Raw genomic sequence first — 18,302 nt, 5'->3', positions numbered from 1 at the left:
AAATATTTTTAGATAGGGAATAACTTTACTTTGCAGTAGGCAGGTTCTTGCTTTTGGATCATATACTACTGTCCACCATCTGCAAGTTTCAACACCGATGCCTCAGAAAGATTTCTGCAAAATACATCAAACCACCTCCTCTACCACATTTTTTTTTTTAATTATTATTAAGTGAACTAGAAAGACCAACAGGGGAAACCACAGGCTTCAATTTCCAGTGCCTGGTGAGAGAGAGCAGTGACATATGAGACTCATATGCCATTACTAAGGTGGGCTGCGCCACAGATGTTTTCACTGACGGAATTCCACCACTCTCCATCAGCATCACGGGAGCCTGAACAAAGCTTGGAAAGCTAAAACCTGCCAGGGTGCGCTGGCTTTCAGAGAGGTGGTGAAACTCCTGAGGAATTCAGAACGGCCCAGTCAGCCCCTGAATGCAGTCGTCTGGTCAACCCCATGCTGGGGCCTGTCAGGGCACATTTACTCCCACTTTTCAAATGCTTCTCCTTGCGGGTATGGGCCCATGCATTAGAGCATTGAGATAAAATGAAGAAATCACAGCTCTGTAAGGATTAGTGAGAGTGATCCCCCTTTTTCTCTTTCCCCTGCACCAGAAAAGGAAAGAGCCTATGTGGAAGGAGGGGAAGGAAGGCCCAAGTTGGGCTTGGGATGCGGGGGGGCGTGCTGGCTCTGCTATCATCTGGCTGTAAGCACCTTCCCCAGGCTGAGCCCAAGGGCCCTGCTGCTAATCTAGGTTAGTCATGCAGGATCCCCGAATGCCACCAGGCGCTTCCATGGCAACTCAGCCCACAGGGCAGGCTGTGCACAGCTGACTACCCATTTATCACCCTTGACTGGTCACTTTGCACAGACCTTCCTCTGATGGATGTGACCGACTCAAGTTTAAAAGTTAAATTCTCTCTCGGAGGACAGAGTGCAATTTCTCCTGTGTAGTTATTTTCATGGGCATGGAAGAGACATTTGGCGGGAAGGACAGGGTAAATCCTGAAATCGACAGGGTGCATTAATTCTCGAAAAGAACGAGTCTTTCCACTGTTTTAGCAGCACTATGCCATTCTGGTTTGAATGTACAAAGGATAGAGCAAAACATAAAACTCATAAGTCTGTTCACAAAAGATAGGCAACTCTGGATTAGAGAGTGGAGACATACGTCACAAAGTGACAGAGGCAAAAGGACAGCAGGCTTGGGTGATTATTCGTCACGCAAGTGACTTTTTTAGTTTGGAAGCCACCCTTGTTGACTTTTTAAGTCCATCTTCTGGCCTTTGTTTCTATGTCCTCTACTCCTACAATCCGGGGATCAGAGAACATTTTGCACATTGGCTTTATGAAAAAATGTCCAACTTTTTTTTGTCATTAAACTGTATCACTCATAAATGCATTTTAAAATGAGAAATCAAAGTGGCTCCATGTTTGAAGGCAGAAGAAATGTTGCTTCAAAGAATAGAAAATGTTTTCGGCTCCCGCTCTGTGCACGTGAAAGAATTCACAACCGGCTTTCTCATGATAAAAATTACTCAGCTAAATCTTTCAAGGGTATCACCTTCATTACCTGCCCCACCACTTCACACACACAACAAATATAAAGAAAACATCACTTAATTCTAAAACAAAATCTAATATGATATAAAAAATAAATACCAGCCAAAGCGAAATGACAAAATAGCAGTATGTCACAGGTGTTTTCCTGGAGGAGCTCCTAAAGGATCATCTCTAACAGCTCTGTCTGCTACTCACTTCTGCTTGCCACAAAATGCTCAGCCTCATTAAAATACCAGAAGAGCTGTGACTCCATTTTGCAAAATTCAATCAACCTTTAAGATATCTCATATACCTTAAAGGCATACTATGAGTTTTAAATTGAAACAGCCTCTACCTGGGCAAGCTTGGGGGGAAAAAACTGAGTCACTTCACTCTTAACGAGAGACATGCTAATTTACTTTTCAAAATGAACCTGCCAGGTCCTCTGCAGGCATATTAATGTGGAGCAAAGGTCTGAAAGGATATACTTTACAAAAATCTATCAAGAAGGAGCACCAGATCAGGGTGGAGGGAGTAGGTGGTAGTTTGGTGGTTTAGGGAGTTTCTTGCTTTAAAATTCTGTTTTAATGTGCTTTTCACAAGGAAGTATTCATTTATTCGTTGTGTAGTTAAATGTTCTAATTAAAACCAAAAGAAATAGCCTCATATCCATATAACAGTATCAAGATCAGGGGTAAAGAAATATTGGGGTGTTGCTCATTTTGGCAATAACTCTCATTAGAACCTCTGAAAATTGATTTTGGACCCTGAACTCAGTCTTAGATCGTTGCTAAATAATAATTATAGACCCACCTTCATAAAACTGCATTGAAGACTATGTTCCAAAGTTCAAACACCAGCAGCTGCTGTTTTTTAATTGGAGTAGTCTCACTATAACCCATTTTGTTCTTCTTAATAAATCACACAGGGAATTCCCTGGCAGTCCAGTGGTTAGGACTCCCCGCTTTCACTGCTGATAGCCTGGGTTCAATCCCTGGTCAGGGAACTAAGATCCATCCCTCAAGCCTCGTGGCAAGGCCAAAAAATAAAAAAAACAAAAATATTTTTTCTAATCATATAAATATATTTTGAGGGGCATTTTTTTGCCCTATAGATGGAAAAGCACAAGAACTTGTCCTCTTACTACTTGGTCTTAGAGGGGACATGGGGGAAACGGTGTGGGTGGGGATACACAGCCCCAACAAAAGTGGGATGAGGGGGAAGGAGACGAATGAGCTAATGCATTCCCATGTGCAGTACCCCAAGTCCTGTGCCTTCCAAACACATTTTAAAAAACAGAAAACTAGTACTGACGGAAGAAGGCCATCACGCCAATGACAATTACACAAACCACACCAGGGAGAAGAAATCACTCCCACTCTCAAAGATTTTGATGATGCACATAGCTGGCAGTTAATAAAGTATTTGTTTTTAATGTTACTTGAAATGAGAACGTCTTATTGTTACTGCCAAATTCCAGAAAACTCAGTCTCTGAGAAGGGTTCCCTAAAATGCTGACAGTACTCACCTGCAGTTAACTGAAAGGACAAAGAAGTTACTCACCGCAGTGGAAACAGGATCACTAGAGATAAATCTGCCCCCTGACTAGTTATTTACATCTCCCCCTTTAGTTATACAGACCCCTGATGATCACAGCCACCTTGCCTCTGACGGCCTGCTGGTTGGCAGTGCCCATTTGGCACCCATCAGAAACACGGGTAGGAGCTGTTGGCTCTTCCTGCAAGTCTGGTCTGTACTAGGATCAACCAGAGCTCTGGCCTCATTCCCAGGCCATTCTTCTTGCACACTCAACTGACCATGAAGGACCACATCACATACCTATAAAATAATGAGGCTGGTGAAAGTCTGTATCATTACAGGCACAAATTAAAAGAATGCTGCGGTCACAAACTAGGAAAGAATGTAGACAAGCAAGCTTGAAGTTTTGTTTGCTTGTTTTAATGCTTGCCTCATTTAATTCATACTCAACTTTAAAAAAACGTTTGGGGCATTAAATCAATTAAGCATCCAAAATTCAAATGTTGTGTGGACTTCCTCACTTCTCATCCTGGGCTATGCGCTCCACAAAGCTGCCTCTTTCTAAAAATCATGAATCTGATCTTGTTGTTCACCCATTTGATAAGGCTTCCAAGTCCCCTGCTGCCTACAGGATTAAAGCTGAGGGGTAGGTGTGCCAAGCAACCCTTCACCACCTGGCTTCCACTTACCCTCATGGACACAAACCCTTTTCCGCCCACTCCCTCACCTCTCAACCCTCTGAACACAAGGAACTGGGAGAAAGCACAACCCTCCTCTCTCTGCTAGTTCCCTGATGAATTCCTAAATTGACTTTCAAAGCCATCCAAAACATCACTGCCTCTAGCCTCGACCTCCACTCTCACCTTCCATCTCCTGCTGTGAATGATTTCTTTCTCTGGGATACCTCTGTTCTTGCCAATCTGACCATGTTTACATTTACAAAAACAAGATGAACTGTATACGTGCCTACAGATTTCCCTGGTTAGACTGTGAGCTCCTTAAGGACAAGGACTATTCCTGAGAGCTTAGCAAATAGTGATGCTTACTTAATACACGTCTTTGACTATAACGATTATATTCTGGCATTACTCAATTGCAAACAATCCAGAATTCTGCAGAATTCTGCCAGTCTTATTTATTATTTGATGACAAAATATGATTCACTGTCTGATACCTAAAACCGATTTTACCAGACTGTTGTACCCATCAAATGACTCAAACCTAGAAGGAAGCTGACATCATTTTTCCTAGGTCAGCCATGAAAGCTGCCTCAGCTAACGCCGCATGTTTATCAGTTAATGTTACAGGTTTTATTCTTCAACTAATCATAAAAGTATACTACACCAAAGGATAAAAAAAAGTTTGGGTAACATTTATAGCAAATACACATTTAATTTTAAATCAACAAGATTCAGAAAAATATTAATAAGCTGTCTCTAGGAGTAAAACTTCAGCAACAAAACTCCCACAATGAAAAATCTCTCTGTGCTGCTGTAAATGCATCGTGGGAAAAACAAAGAAAATACAAGATCTAGAGGAATAATTTTAAAATGCAAATCAGATTATGTGGCTCCTTCCACTGCTGAAAGCCCCCTCTATAGGTTGCCCTTAGCATTCAAGACTAAAATCCAGAAGCCTGGCCTGGAAGGCTCCATCCCCACTTCCTTTCAACTGCTATCTCCCAGATCTATTCCCCTCCCCATGCCCTTCCTCAACTACTAGCCACACAGGCCTTTCCATGCCTGGAATAGGTCGAGCTGTGCGTTGCTGATCCCCGTCTGGATGCTCGGTCCTAGAGCTGAGGACAATGTTGTCACTAATATCTCCGGTAATTATCAGCTCCTCATACAGGTCCCACACCTAAATGGCCACTCTCCCCACCCAGCAGGAGCTCTCTAGCACTTCACCCTGCTTTGTCTTTTTATCAGTAAAATTGTCTTGTCTGTTCATTTATCAGTTTAACTATGTCTGGCGCCACCGCCCACCTCCATGAAGAATGTGCAGAAGGTCAGTCACCTTTTCTCACCTGTACCTCACTATGCACCCAACTCTATCCCATTAAGCTAAATGAATACTGGCTGAATGGATGGAATTCTGCATACAGATGCAAAGACAGTAGTGGTTTCTTTCTTTTTTTTTTTTTTAAAAGAAAATCATACAACTTGAAGTTAACAGAAGCATTTTCAAAAGACAGTCATTATTTAAAAACTAGGCAGTTATGGACAGAATCCTTTAAATGACTAATACATCAAAATTTCAAGTACCATATAGAAAGCAAGAGAAAAATCATTTCCAAATTCATCTTGTGTCTCATGAGACTGCTAAAATGTCCCTAAAGGGATTTTAAAAAGCAACTCTTCTCTCAAATTATTCGGGAGCAAGTTTTTTGTTGTTTTTGTTTGTTTTTTGTTCTTTTAAAGAAGAGACTAATTCTACAGTCATAAGAGATCAAACATACTAAGTGGATATTTTTTGTCACTTAGCAGCTTAAGCACCAGATAATTCCCAACACACACCAAATTAAACAAATTACATTCTATAGAACAGCTTGGAAAACTGTACAGGATTTACCATTCCAAAGGAAGAGTACCTCCCAATGACTGAACTTCTAACACACATTCCAGAAAACCAATTGCACCACATACGATAAGAAGAACTGTTTGAAACTGGGCCAAAGTACCAAATACAGCTTCAGCCAGAACAAATGCTCAGCCTTTAGACTTGCTAACCAACAGCAAAAAGCAACAGGAAAAGGCTTACACTTGGAAAATGAAAGGAAAAGCAATGTCTGTGTATTGATAAGAACAGTGGGGAACAATGGGATAATAAGGAAACTGGCAAGATGCAATTTATTGCTCTAAAGAAGAAAATATTAAGAAACGCTTATTCTTTAAATGGGTACACAGAGATCCAATACAGTTTTCAGTTACTGAACAAACCCACCAAAATTGTAGGGCTCTTCCTCCATCCCTTTAAGGAAGCTCATTCCATAAAAGGAGAGGATATCTAAAAACTAAATTTAACGATTCTCCATTCCCCAATCAACACACGACTGTTAGTAGTAGAAATCACTGCCAATTATATTTTAAACCTAGTTAAACAGACTGCTGTGGACACACATATGAAGAGAGAAACCTTCTAAGACTGAAAAAGTTTCCAGGCTCTAACAATCACATGGAATAAAGCCACATGGATATTTAATCTTACTTGCATATTGCACAAAGCAGACGATGAAAATGTAAGAAAATGTCCTGTAAGTGTTTTTACAGAACCATCGGCACTTTTTTTTCCCTTTACCTCTTGACTTACAGTTCTCTCTTCTTTTGGTTAACTGCACATGCCAAGCTTGTTTTCACAGAAAGAAAGCTTAATGTCATAAAAACTAGAGGCAGTCTCATTATCTATTCCATTTCATTCCACAGACATTTCAAGTAGGAAAAACAGGGAGATTATTATAGGAGAAGAAAGCTGGAAACATGTATTGGTATTTTATATGGCAACAAGCAACAATGACATGTTTCTAAATATTCTCATTTTCATCCTAACCCCAGCTCACCTCCTACCACCCACTATAATTGGCATCGGCTTAAAGCTAAACAGTAAGTCATTGTTTTTCTGGAGAAGTCTCCCTTCATTTCGACCTCTGCTAAGCAGTGTTATGAGCCTTCCAAAGCTTGTCAGGATTCTCTCGGCTGGATTTTGGCCCAGCCAGGAACATTTATATGCAGACTAGATCATCTTTTCCCCATCACTGCCAACAGGCAGCTCACTTGCATAAAACAAGGGGTACTTATCAAACTTAATAAAGCATCCCTCCACCTTCTTCAATGCTAGCAAATGAGAATCTGAGAGCTCAATTATTTAAAAAAGAAGTACACTTCAGGATTTTGAGAGATTATGTCCTTTATAATGCTTTAACATTTTCATTTTTAACTCTTTGAAAAGCTGAGGCTAATATAGCCATTGTAAGGAAATGATAAGCAAACATTCAAAATTACCAATATACTGATAACACATTAAACAAGGCCTCTGATTATAAAATATTTCCTCCAAACAAAATTGCATTTAAAATATTATTTATGCCATTTAAAGTTATTTAAGAGCACTAATGCACTTATCTATCTATGGTTTTCGGTAGCCCGACTCAAGATCTTAATCCTCACAGAACGGTAACAGAAGACCTATTTGTTTCCAGTAAATATTGATTTTTATGTGCTAGACCTAGGGACAAAAGAATTAAGGAGGCCACAATCTAGCGGGAAAAATACAAAAGCGGGGAACCACTAAGAGTGACTGTAGAGGTTGGTTACAAGCGCTAAAGAACAGGGGAGAAAAACACCAAGTCTAAATGGAGGGGCCTTAGATGATTTAATTAAGAGCAGAGTGACATCTGAGCTTGAAGGATGAGCAGAAGTCTGGAAGAGAAGATGGGACCCCCATATCCCCGCTGAGAAAGGGATCACTGGCCATGGGGTGTTTGCACACATCTCACCTCGTTCCCCAACGCCAAATTTCTCATAGGAAGGGTCCAAAGAACTCTGGGTTATTTGTGGGGATGACAGCTTTTTGCAGTCATCCTCTCCGCTGGGCTGGCCTAGGCCTCAATGACCTTTCTTCTGGCAACAATGCCCTCATACGGCCTGTGGACTTTCCTCGGCCTGAAACAATGATCTCAAATAGGGTGCACCCCAAAAACTGTCAATTTTAGGCAATGAACAGAGCGGGGATGTCAAAGTTTAGAATGCAAATGGACTTAACTGCGGCCACGATGATCACAAAAGCAAAACTCATCACTCCTCCCACACCCTCTTTCCTCCTCGCCGCCCCAAAAAGCACAGTCCCAACACCCACAAGGTACCAGCCCCCATTACAAAGCCTTGCTGCGCAGAGTCTGGCCTGACTTCTTAATTCAAATGATTATACACTCTTTTCAAGACCTCCAATGTATCATTCTGTTTACTGAGCCAGCAGTCACAATCCCAGGACTGAAAAAGTTCAGTAGTAAATTTAAAAGAAACCTTTAATTGAACATCCCCACCCCAAACTCTTCCTTAGTTTCCTGACATGATTAGCCCAGAAATTTCAGAGTGGCGAGTAAAATTAAAGGAGAACAAGGCTACCAGTGGCAAACGCGGGGCGAGGCAGGGGGTAGGGGGTGGGGTGGTTAACATTCCTATTTGACATAACATTAACCAATGCTTTAATCCCAACTTATAAACGTACACTGAACAAAGTTAGCAGAAACCAAAAAAATGGACTAGACTAGGGGTCGGCAAAGTATGGCCTGTGGGCCAAATCTGGCCCAGCTGCCTGTTTTCGTAAACATTTACTGGAACGCTGCCCACTGGTGTACATATTGTCTATAGCTGCTGCAGTCCTGGAACAGCAGAGGTGAGGGAGGAGCTGCAAAGTTGAGTAGTGGCAGCAAAGAATGCATGAGCAGTAAAGCCTAAAATGTTTGCCATCTGCCCCTTCACAGACAAGGTTTGTCAATCCCTGAATTATTAAACAAGAAAAACAAAGGATGAATTTTAAAGTTCATTTTGGAGTGTTTCATTTAAAGGATTACTTCTGAAATAATTTCTTCTGGAATATACAAGTCTTTCAGTAACACCAAATTTCTCTCTCACCAGCTTACTTGCCTTGAGGGGAAAGATGGAAAATCTCCACTTTTATCTCTTAATTATCTAATTTTAATGCCTGTCTCCCTTATTCAAAAAGATTAGCATAATGTAGTGTGTAGTGAGAAGCGTCCCAAGGGGGCAGCCTGCAGATTCCAGTGCTGCGCATTCTACGATGTTACCCGCTGTCTCCAGGGCTCAACTTCCCCATCTCCAATACCTTGCCTGGACTAACAGTTAACAGCCTCAAAAGGGTGGCAAAACAGAACGTGTTGCTGGAAGTTCGGGAGCTGTATGAGGCATAAAAACCATGCCAGTCACTGGTTCCAGCTGCATCTTCAATGGAATAATGGCCTTCACACTACAATTCTTTAATTTTAGTTTGAAATAAATGGGAAAAGACAGGATGTGAGAGAGATGGCAGAGCAGAAGAAAACATTAGAAGAAGCTCTGGGATTAAAAACTCCCAAGGCACAGTGAGTCCAGCCAACTTCCCTGAGCTATCTACTCCAGCAGGCGGGTGTGGTTTTCGGAAAATATGAAGAATTAAGCCAGTGGCTGCTATTAAAGGTCAGAACTTACTGTTCCTCAAATGTCCTGGTTCTTTAGAAGTCTGGTGGGAGACTGCACGACTAGATTTGAGTACCTTTATTTAAATAAAAGGACATCTGTTAGGTTGACAGCCTTGATGAAATTAAACTGAGATCTTCAAATGAAGGTAGAGTGAACATCTTGTCTGATGTCTTATTCCTTTGAATTTAAAACCTCTTAGGGGATCTCCCACTAATTAAGGCTGCTGCACCCACTCTGCCCTCAGGCGGATGTTGCTTCCCGCACAACTCTGGGCCAATCATAGATTCAACAACTATTCTCTTACAATGAAATAGCTGAAAAATGACAGGAACATTCACATTAGACTTTACCAAAATCTGGAGGATAACAGAACAGAAATAAGCAGGTAATACGCAACCAGATCATTTGATTGACAAATTACAACTTCAGCTTGGGGTCCCTGGTTATCTGCAGATCCGCTGCCAGGGAAGATATGCCATCACCCCAAGACTTCTCTCATCCTGCCCAAGAGGGAGGCTCTGAGAGCCCAGGGCCCACCCATGAAGCATGAGGGACATCAGCTAAGTCCACCTCTTTCAGGAGAGCCCCTGCCTCGCTACCGGTGACTTCCACAGCATAACCCTGGAAGAACACAACCCAATCATCCTAGCATTCCTCTAACATATGCATGTTTTGTTTGTTTGTTTTTTTGGCCGCACTGCACAGCTCACAGGATCTCAGTTCCCCGACCAAGGATTGAAGCTGGGCCCTTGACAGGGAAAGCACGGACCACTGGACCACCAGGAAATTCCCAAACACACTCTTAAAGTAGCAGGCATTTTACTGTTACCCAAAAATAGGGATGTCTAAAAGAATGGACAGGGTCTTTACTCCTCACAAAGTGTCTTCACTTGGGGGGAAGGCTAATACCACAAAAAAAAGTTTTTTTTTATAATTTTGGAGTCAGACTAAGTGTTCAAAGCACTCTGTAAAGAAGGATTTGCTTATTTTTAGGAAAGCAGTCACCATATCCCTAATCACAGACACAGAAGAAATTTTAGTTTGTAACAATCATGGGAAAAGTCATTTTTAAAACAATACTCAACATATCTTGGAAGGGTCGAAAATCCCAGAAACTCAATAAAGCAATCCAAGAGAATTCTTAGTAAGAGAAACCTAGGTAAAGAAAAACGTACCTTACCCAAAGGTTTTGGTCTGAGACCTCAAGAAACTACCTAAATAATCTACAAAATGAGATATTATCAAGGACATACAACTCATGTTATAATTAAAAAAAAAAAACAGGAATGACACCCTGAAAGAAGGAAAAATAAAATAAAAATGTGTCTATTTACTCATCTTCTAATCATATTCCCACATTCACACCAAAAAATAACCCTAAGACTAGTTCTGTAACTTAACAGGGGTTTGGGTTACACAGATGTATGCATTGTCAAAACACAGCAGTCCACTTAAGATTTGTACATTTTGTGGCAAGTAAATTTTATGGCAGAAGGGAAAAAAGAAAACCCTGTATATAAACACTTAACTTTAGTTAATGACATACAAGCTGAAGTATTTAGGAGAAAGTACACTGATATCTGCAACTGACATAAAAAGCACAAAAGACAAATTACTGGATGGATACAGCAAGGAAGAGATGAACAGACATATGGTAACACAAGTATAGTAAAGTGTTAATAATATAATCTGGCAATGAGGCTTTTTCCTGTGGAATTCTTTCAACTTTTCTGTTTGAAAATGTTCCTATTACAATATTAAGGAAAACCACCACAAGAATAAATTAGTAAATATGGTAGGATCTGAAAGGCTGCCACATGCAGGGAGCTCCCACATCTTTCATCAGACACATTCAGAGAATTCTGGTGCAATCTGAAGTTTTATCAGAAAGGGATACCTGGGAAGCATATGGTCCTCTATCAAATAGCACGGTGGACTTTGCAAGGAAAGGAACTAAAGAGAGGTCCTGAACTTCTGAGACACAGATCGCATTTGCGGTGAGCAGAATTGAAACAGCTTGAGTGGCTGTGTGCAAGCTGCATGAGTGCTATCTGTGCAAGCACGCTGAGCAAAACCTTACCTCACTGCTTCAAAATCGTTCTCTGGCTTCTGCTTTTTGCTCTACTGAGAAACTACAAGTGATCCAGCAGAGATACATAGACACATTTGTAGGAGTGAGTTTCAGGCTCCCATCTGCAAAGCTTTCAGGTCAATCTCCCTAGCAACCACTGAGAAGACAATTCACCTTTCCCGCCTCCCTCCTCCAATCTTCAACTTTTAAAAAAATTGTTGCTGTTCCCTATTTGCGAACTAGGTTGTTTGTGAGGTTTTGGAAAATTAATCTTCTTTGGTTCCTGTCCTATTTCTTCATGTACTGATTTAGTGCCTATAAAGGAACGACCAGAATCACATTTCCTTCTTTATATTTCAGAGTGTTTTTCTTGCAAGTCCTTCCCTACAAAATTACCAGGCCAGAAAGCTTTGGGCTTTAAGGAGGGCCTGATTCTATGGTTTTATTTTCCCTAGTTTGAGTTACATCTGATATCTAAACTACAAAAGGCCCAGATTTTAGAAACGCATTTGACACAAGTAAATCTGTAATACAATAGGTGGTTACCTTATACCTACCAATCTCCCTTTCTGTATATTTTTTCCCTCGAACTAGTTCAAAATGCTACTGCAATCAACCTCGTCCCTGCCAGATATATTGAGGCTCAAGTCACTCAGAATTCTTTCCTTGCTCCTTTAAAAGGCTCACCTTAGTTCTCCGTTAACTCACCCTCGGCACCTCTGACCCCTCTACCACCTTCCGCTACAGCAACCAGACTCAAGGTCTCCAAATGGAGACTGCTGTTTGTCAGTCTCCTACCATGGTTTCGTTGAATTTGGGGGAAGGCAGAGAGGATGCTGAGCAATACAGGACAGGACAGAACACTCTGGTAACTGGCATAGTAAGCTGGTTAAAAGCATGGTCTCTAGAGTTAGTGAGGGTTCAAACTGGGCTCTGCCACTTCCTAGCTGTGATCATTTGGGCAAGTCATTTAATCTCTCTGCGTCTCAGATACATCAGCCGTTAAAAGGGGTGGTGCTAATGACAGTACCAATTCCCTAAGATTAACATGAGGATTAAGTGAGCTAATGACTGCTGAAGTGCACAGTAAACAGAGAGCACTCAACTGGGTAAGAAAGAAGCCTGAAAATGTCCCCCAGATGTACCTCCAGCCCTAAAAAGAATACTGTGCTCTTTATCTATCCACTCGGGATCGATACTTCCCTAATTCGCAACTTGTATCCATCCAAGCCCTTGCCTGTGCCATGGCCCCTCTGCTTCAACAAATCCTTTCCTCACCACACTCAGAAGTGTTTCTTCCATTTTCTGAATTTCTATGAGAAGTCTGACCACTCCTCCCTTTTCTACAGGGCAGTGTAATCCACACGGCACCTAGCAGTGTCTTGCGCACTATGTCCCAAACATGGCCCAATAACTCACATTTGGGGCCAGCACCGACTGAGCTGGAGTCTGATGACAATGCACAGGTGCTCGCTGAAGCACAAATATCCCCAGGCCTATGAACTAGGGGGGCCCTGCAGAGAAGGGGTCCTCAACCATGGCACTACTGACACTCTAAGCCAAATCATTCTTCATTGTGGGGACTGTACTGTGCCCTGTAGGAAGTGTAACAGGACCACCTGCCTCTATCTTAGAGAACAGTAGCACATCCTCCTCCCTGCTGTGACAATCAAATATACCAGAAATGTCAAATATCCCTGGGGGCGGGGGTGGGAAAATACCCTAGATACCCTCCTCCTCCTTCCTTTCCCTTCCTCCCCCGAGTTGAGAGCCACTACAGTAGAGAATGAGAAATATTCTCAAGTCAGTTATTTTCTACTGAGAAAGCGGACTGAAAACAAACATGGAGATCTTTCTTAATAGCTACATTTGTGAAAGGGACCTTTGGGACTCTTGTGACTAGCTATGGTCAACCGCATAAGTCACAAACTCTAAGCTCTAGTTTCCTCTTCTTTAAGATGGAGATAATTGTACCAAAGGTTTAGGGCTGCTGTAAGAATTCAATTACCTAATGCATACAATTACCTTAGCCCAGTGCCTGGCACATAGTTAAGTATTTAATAACTGCGAGCTATTATTAATAAATACATACAGCTGGAGTCCAAGAACTGGGCAAAGCAACACAGGCATTGGTCTCCCTACCCCTGTGCTTTCTATGCTCCTCCCACTCTTCTCCTACCCAAGGAGAAAGCAAAATAATTCAATATTAAACACAATACGATGGTTTCTAGAGCTGGCAGCATACAGAGCAGGTAAGAGAACAGCAGAAAACAAGGAGAATCCAAGGATGGTATGAGAAGTGTGGTGTCCTGCAGCAGAGGCAATGGGGTGCATGCATTTCATACTAAAAAGAGGTAGAAGGATGTCTGCTTTGTCCCACAATGAGTTTCTTATATGGAAGCAGCATCCTGGAGGAGGATACGGGGTAAAAAGGATTTCACATCTTTATCCACAAAGGTTCATACATATCTCCCCTTCCAAATACTACAGGATTTGCCTGAATTACAAATACCCCACAACTTCAAACAGTTGCATTCTCTCCCTCATTCTCCATGTGGCGACCAAGTTGTGGGGAAAAGGTACTTCCCAGTGCTGGGCATTAGTAAAGACTGACCTCACATTTCTTCTGCACATTTCTTCACCCTGAGAGGAATTTTACACATACCGTGTTTCCCTATTCTCCCTCCCTTTTTCTGTTTCACAGTCACAGTTGAGTTAAAAGACAGACGGACATACACATACAATCATATTCCACTTTCTCCATCCTTCCTTTGTTTATGAGTAAACCAAGGAACATTGGCCATATGGATAAGTGTATGAGGATAAGACAATTAAATGAAAAGTCTGGAGTAGATTAGTAGAGGCTGTGTGTCAAGCTGTCACTTGCTGTGTAACCTGGGTCAGTCAGTTAATCTCCACAAGCCTCAGTTTCTTCATCCGTGCAATAGGAGTGATAATCTCTTGTCATACAGATTCAGGGATATCAAATACGCAAAGTTCCTGGCTCCGAATATAAAGGAATGCTCAATAAATGACTGTTATTATCACATACTGAAACTATACATAAAGTCTCTGTCCTTCAAAGTGTCCAAGTTTACCAACAGAAATACTCCCAAAATAACTCATTTTTTTCCACATTCTCCTCCTATTAAACCTAAAGATGCCCTACACCACTCCTCCCTCCTGCCAAAACAAAAAACTAACTTGAGTATAGGATAAACCATCTTATTCAAGCATGGTTTGTATGCTTTGGTTCATCAATTGCACTGTTTTCCATTATTGTTCCAAATTTTTGACATTTTGGTACTGTAAGTGAAGAAACATTCTGGGTGCAGCCTGGGGGTTTAACCTTCATCACATGATTTTCATTACTGCTTCTGCTGCTTTCTGTGTTCCAAACCCATTTTGGGGAGAAAATCAGTAATTAGGAAACTATCTATGCTTTTTAAACTTCCCAACACCTACTGAAATAACCACCCACTCTTACCAGCTCAACTATGAAAATACAATGGGGGAAAAAAATCATTTTTGAATTAAATCAGAAATGTTTCCTCAAGTAAATAAGTAATTTCAGTGACCCTTGCTGTCCTACAGTTTGGGCACAATTTTTAAAGGAATTCTATAAAAATATAAGTATCTGAATTTTCTATTCCTGATAATTTAAACAAATTTGATTGAGATTTACAAAGTTAAGGCAATTGTCAAAAATCTATTTTCTTGTTTATTTTATTTTTTTTTATTTTTGGGGGGAGGGGCCACGCCACATGGCATGCAGGATCCTAGTTCCCCCGATCTCCATCGAACCCATGCCCCCTGCAGTGGAAGTGCAGAGTCCTAACCACTGAACCGCCAGGGAACACCTAATTTTCTTGCTGATTTTAAAATGATACTAATAGGAAAAAAACAAAAAAGCAATTTTTCAAACTAATATTTAAAAGCATGACTAGAAATAATGATTTCAGTCTGCATATATGATTTCAACTTCTCCTACTGAGGCAATGTTTGGGTTCTGTGTGAACATGCATGAACACTATCTGCAAGTGTGAATAGAAAAGAAAAAATCCTACAAGGGGTCTTCAATTATTATGAATTTGTGAGCTACACTAGCTCTTCAACTATGACAGTCTTATAAGTAAATATGAACGAGTGAAGTTCATAACTATGGTATTCAGTGTGGTTTCCATAACCAGAACCATGAACAGGCTGCAATATCTATTAAACCCAAGTGGCAGTGTGTTAATATCTCCATTACTACCCTGGCTTCTATAGCACAATGTATAAAATAACACCTTGCTTTAGTCAATATGAACTGGGCTATTTTCAGCTTTTAAAAAATGTATTCTTAGCATGGCGTTTCCAAGCATAAAAGATCTGAAAGTCTTATCTGTTCCTTTTCAAATTTAAGAGATAATGACAATCTCAAAAACTCACAACAGCCTAAAGTAATCCCAACCTCATCATCTTTTCCCCGTTCATTGACTAAATCACTTATCAAATGTATACAAAGAATAGTTCAACTATGTGAAAACATTTAATGTATAAAGAAAAAAGCCAAAAAGGAACAAAAAGAATATCTTTAGTTAAGTTGTTGAGATTTAAGGAAGATATTTCTCTTTCGTCTTAATTACAATTAACTTTAATAAACTGCTGCTTTTATTTTACTGAACTACAAAAATATTTTTAAAGAGCGTAAATTATATCTTTTATGGTCAAGGAAAAGCAAATGACCAAAAAGTCTGCTAGAAAGTGAGATACTATGCACAGCAATACAGAGACTGCAAAATGCTGTTTCTGCCCAAAGCCAGATGTGAATCACCTACAAAAACACGATTCCAGTTAGAGTTATATTAATAATACATTCATCCATGACAAGAGCAAATGTACATTTTCACTTCTTTCTGGAGAAACTGAGGCAAACAGGATTTCCCAAATGTCTCCAACATAAATGAGTGGTGTCTGTCTGGTGATTCAGGAGGCCCTGGCACTGGGACTTACCCTTTTCCATTCCACGAAAACCTAAAAAAAACAGAGATCCTGTTTAAAACTTTAATACTTCTGAAAAACAGGATGAGGTTTTATAAGTTTGTTAGGAAGTCACCCTATTAAAAGCCCCAGTTTTTGACAAAATACTCAGGCCGATCTTGAAAAATATACATGAAAAAAATATCCATGAAAATTCTGAAAGCATGAAGGGTAAAGAAAGGAGATTAGGTCTTTCACATATTAAGACATATTAGAAAGTTACAATCATTGAGTTTGATGGTGGTTCTTGAACAGAGATCAAAATGTTTTGTCTGGGGGCAGGCTGGGAGGGGGGCTGGACCACCCCTCCCACTCCTTAAACCAAAATAGTATCCATGTGGATGAAAGATGTAAAGATATATCTTTTATTTTTTAAAAAAATGTCACAATTACTCAAAGAAAACTGGAAGTATACATAAGAAACTAATACCTTCAAGGGGAGCGATCTAAAATGAAGATGTAACAATTTTGAATATCTACACACCAAAAGCATTGCAACCACATTTGTAAAGCAAAAGCTTCAGAAGATACTAGGAGAAACAGAAATTCTCTAATTGTATTAGATCTTTATTCATCTCCCAGTCTACGGCAGAATAAATGGACAAAGAATATAGAAATAATGTAAAATAGGTCTAATGTACAAACCCATGTTTAACTCTGGACCCTGAAAATAAAGAATACACCTTCTTTTCACATGTTCACAATACAGTCACAAAATTACCATATATCATGCCACAAAAGGTATCGAACTAAATACATCTATTTGAAAATAACTATAAAACAGAGGTACAAAAGAGATAAGGTGATAATGAGCACAGGATCCTTGAAGCAACTCTATATAATCAAATAAAGCCGTGATGCATGCAGAGGATAAGAACTTTCAGTTCCTCTAGTAGTTTGCTGTGATCACATTTTTTTTTTTAAGAAGCCACAGAATCCCTTGAGAAAAAGGTACTTAAAACCATCTGCTACTTCCTAAAATATCCAAAGTAGAACATTATTTTCTATTTCTATATATACTAAAAGAACACCACCTTCTACTATATTTTCATGTTTACTTATCTTCAATGAGAAGCTCATTCCCGGGCTTTGCTTAAACCTCTTAACATATATAAATTATTTCTTCAAGATCAGAGATGGAGGTCATCTTTCACCCCACTCCCCATAACAGCCTTTCACATGTATAAAAAGATGCTTTGTAGATTAACCTTTTAAAATAGCCAGGCTTAAAAACCCTCCGCAACAGTCTAAATCTTCATTCCTTTATGACTGTCCTCACTGAGCTAGGACTTCTCTAATTCTATCACATCCTTTATTTGATGGCTTCCAAACTAAGGAAAATGTCCTCTCAAATTTCTTTCCCACGTTTAACTTGTTTATATTTATGCACCAATTAAAGCAAACTTTTAGAAAACATAGTCTCTATTTTTAAAGTTCAAGTTATGTTGTTATGGAACTCATTTTGCCTTCATGAAAATTTTTTAAAAAAATTTTTTTAATAGGGCTGAGTTTTGGTAGAATTCACAAAGACAATTAAATTTTTATTTTGAGAAACTGCCACATGACGGCTATTTCCTAAAACCATATTTACCCTGTTTAAAAATGCCATCCTTCCCACCAATATCACTTATTACATTCTGAAAGGACAATTAAATCTAACTTGTCATGATTTGCATTTTCTCCATTTCAGGTTAACTTCCTCGAACGTCCTCATGGCGCACGTGAAAACAAGTTCCCCACACTCCCTTATTCTCTGCCCAGGCCCGGCTGGATTTTTGTCATAGTACCTAACACAGTCTGCCGTTGTGTTGCTGCCAGCTTGTTTGCTGGTTTTCTGTCTCCCTGTGGGGAGGGAGACCCCGGATCTGTCTGAAGAAGCTCAGAGCCCTGCACACGCTGCAGCTGGCTCTGAGGGAGCAGTGAGGCTCCATCCA

The 18,302-nt window shown here is 40.3% G+C and overlaps 1 protein-coding gene across 8 annotated transcripts in view; it reads right to left on the bottom strand.

Moving 5' to 3' along the window:
* The window catches only part of AFF1 (AF4/FMR2 family member 1), a 206,485-nt gene that overhangs the window by 97,788 nt on the left and 90,395 nt on the right, over window positions 1–18,302 (bottom strand). The gene's annotated exons all lie outside the window — the stretch shown is intronic.

This window comes from Phocoena sinus, chromosome 5 (assembly GCF_008692025.1).
Source record: "Phocoena sinus isolate mPhoSin1 chromosome 5, mPhoSin1.pri, whole genome shotgun sequence".
In the NCBI taxonomy this organism is placed as follows: Eukaryota; Metazoa; Chordata; class Mammalia; order Artiodactyla; family Phocoenidae; genus Phocoena; species Phocoena sinus.
Note: the sequence above shows the minus strand (reverse complement) of the source record. Positions and strands in the feature narration are given on the sequence as shown.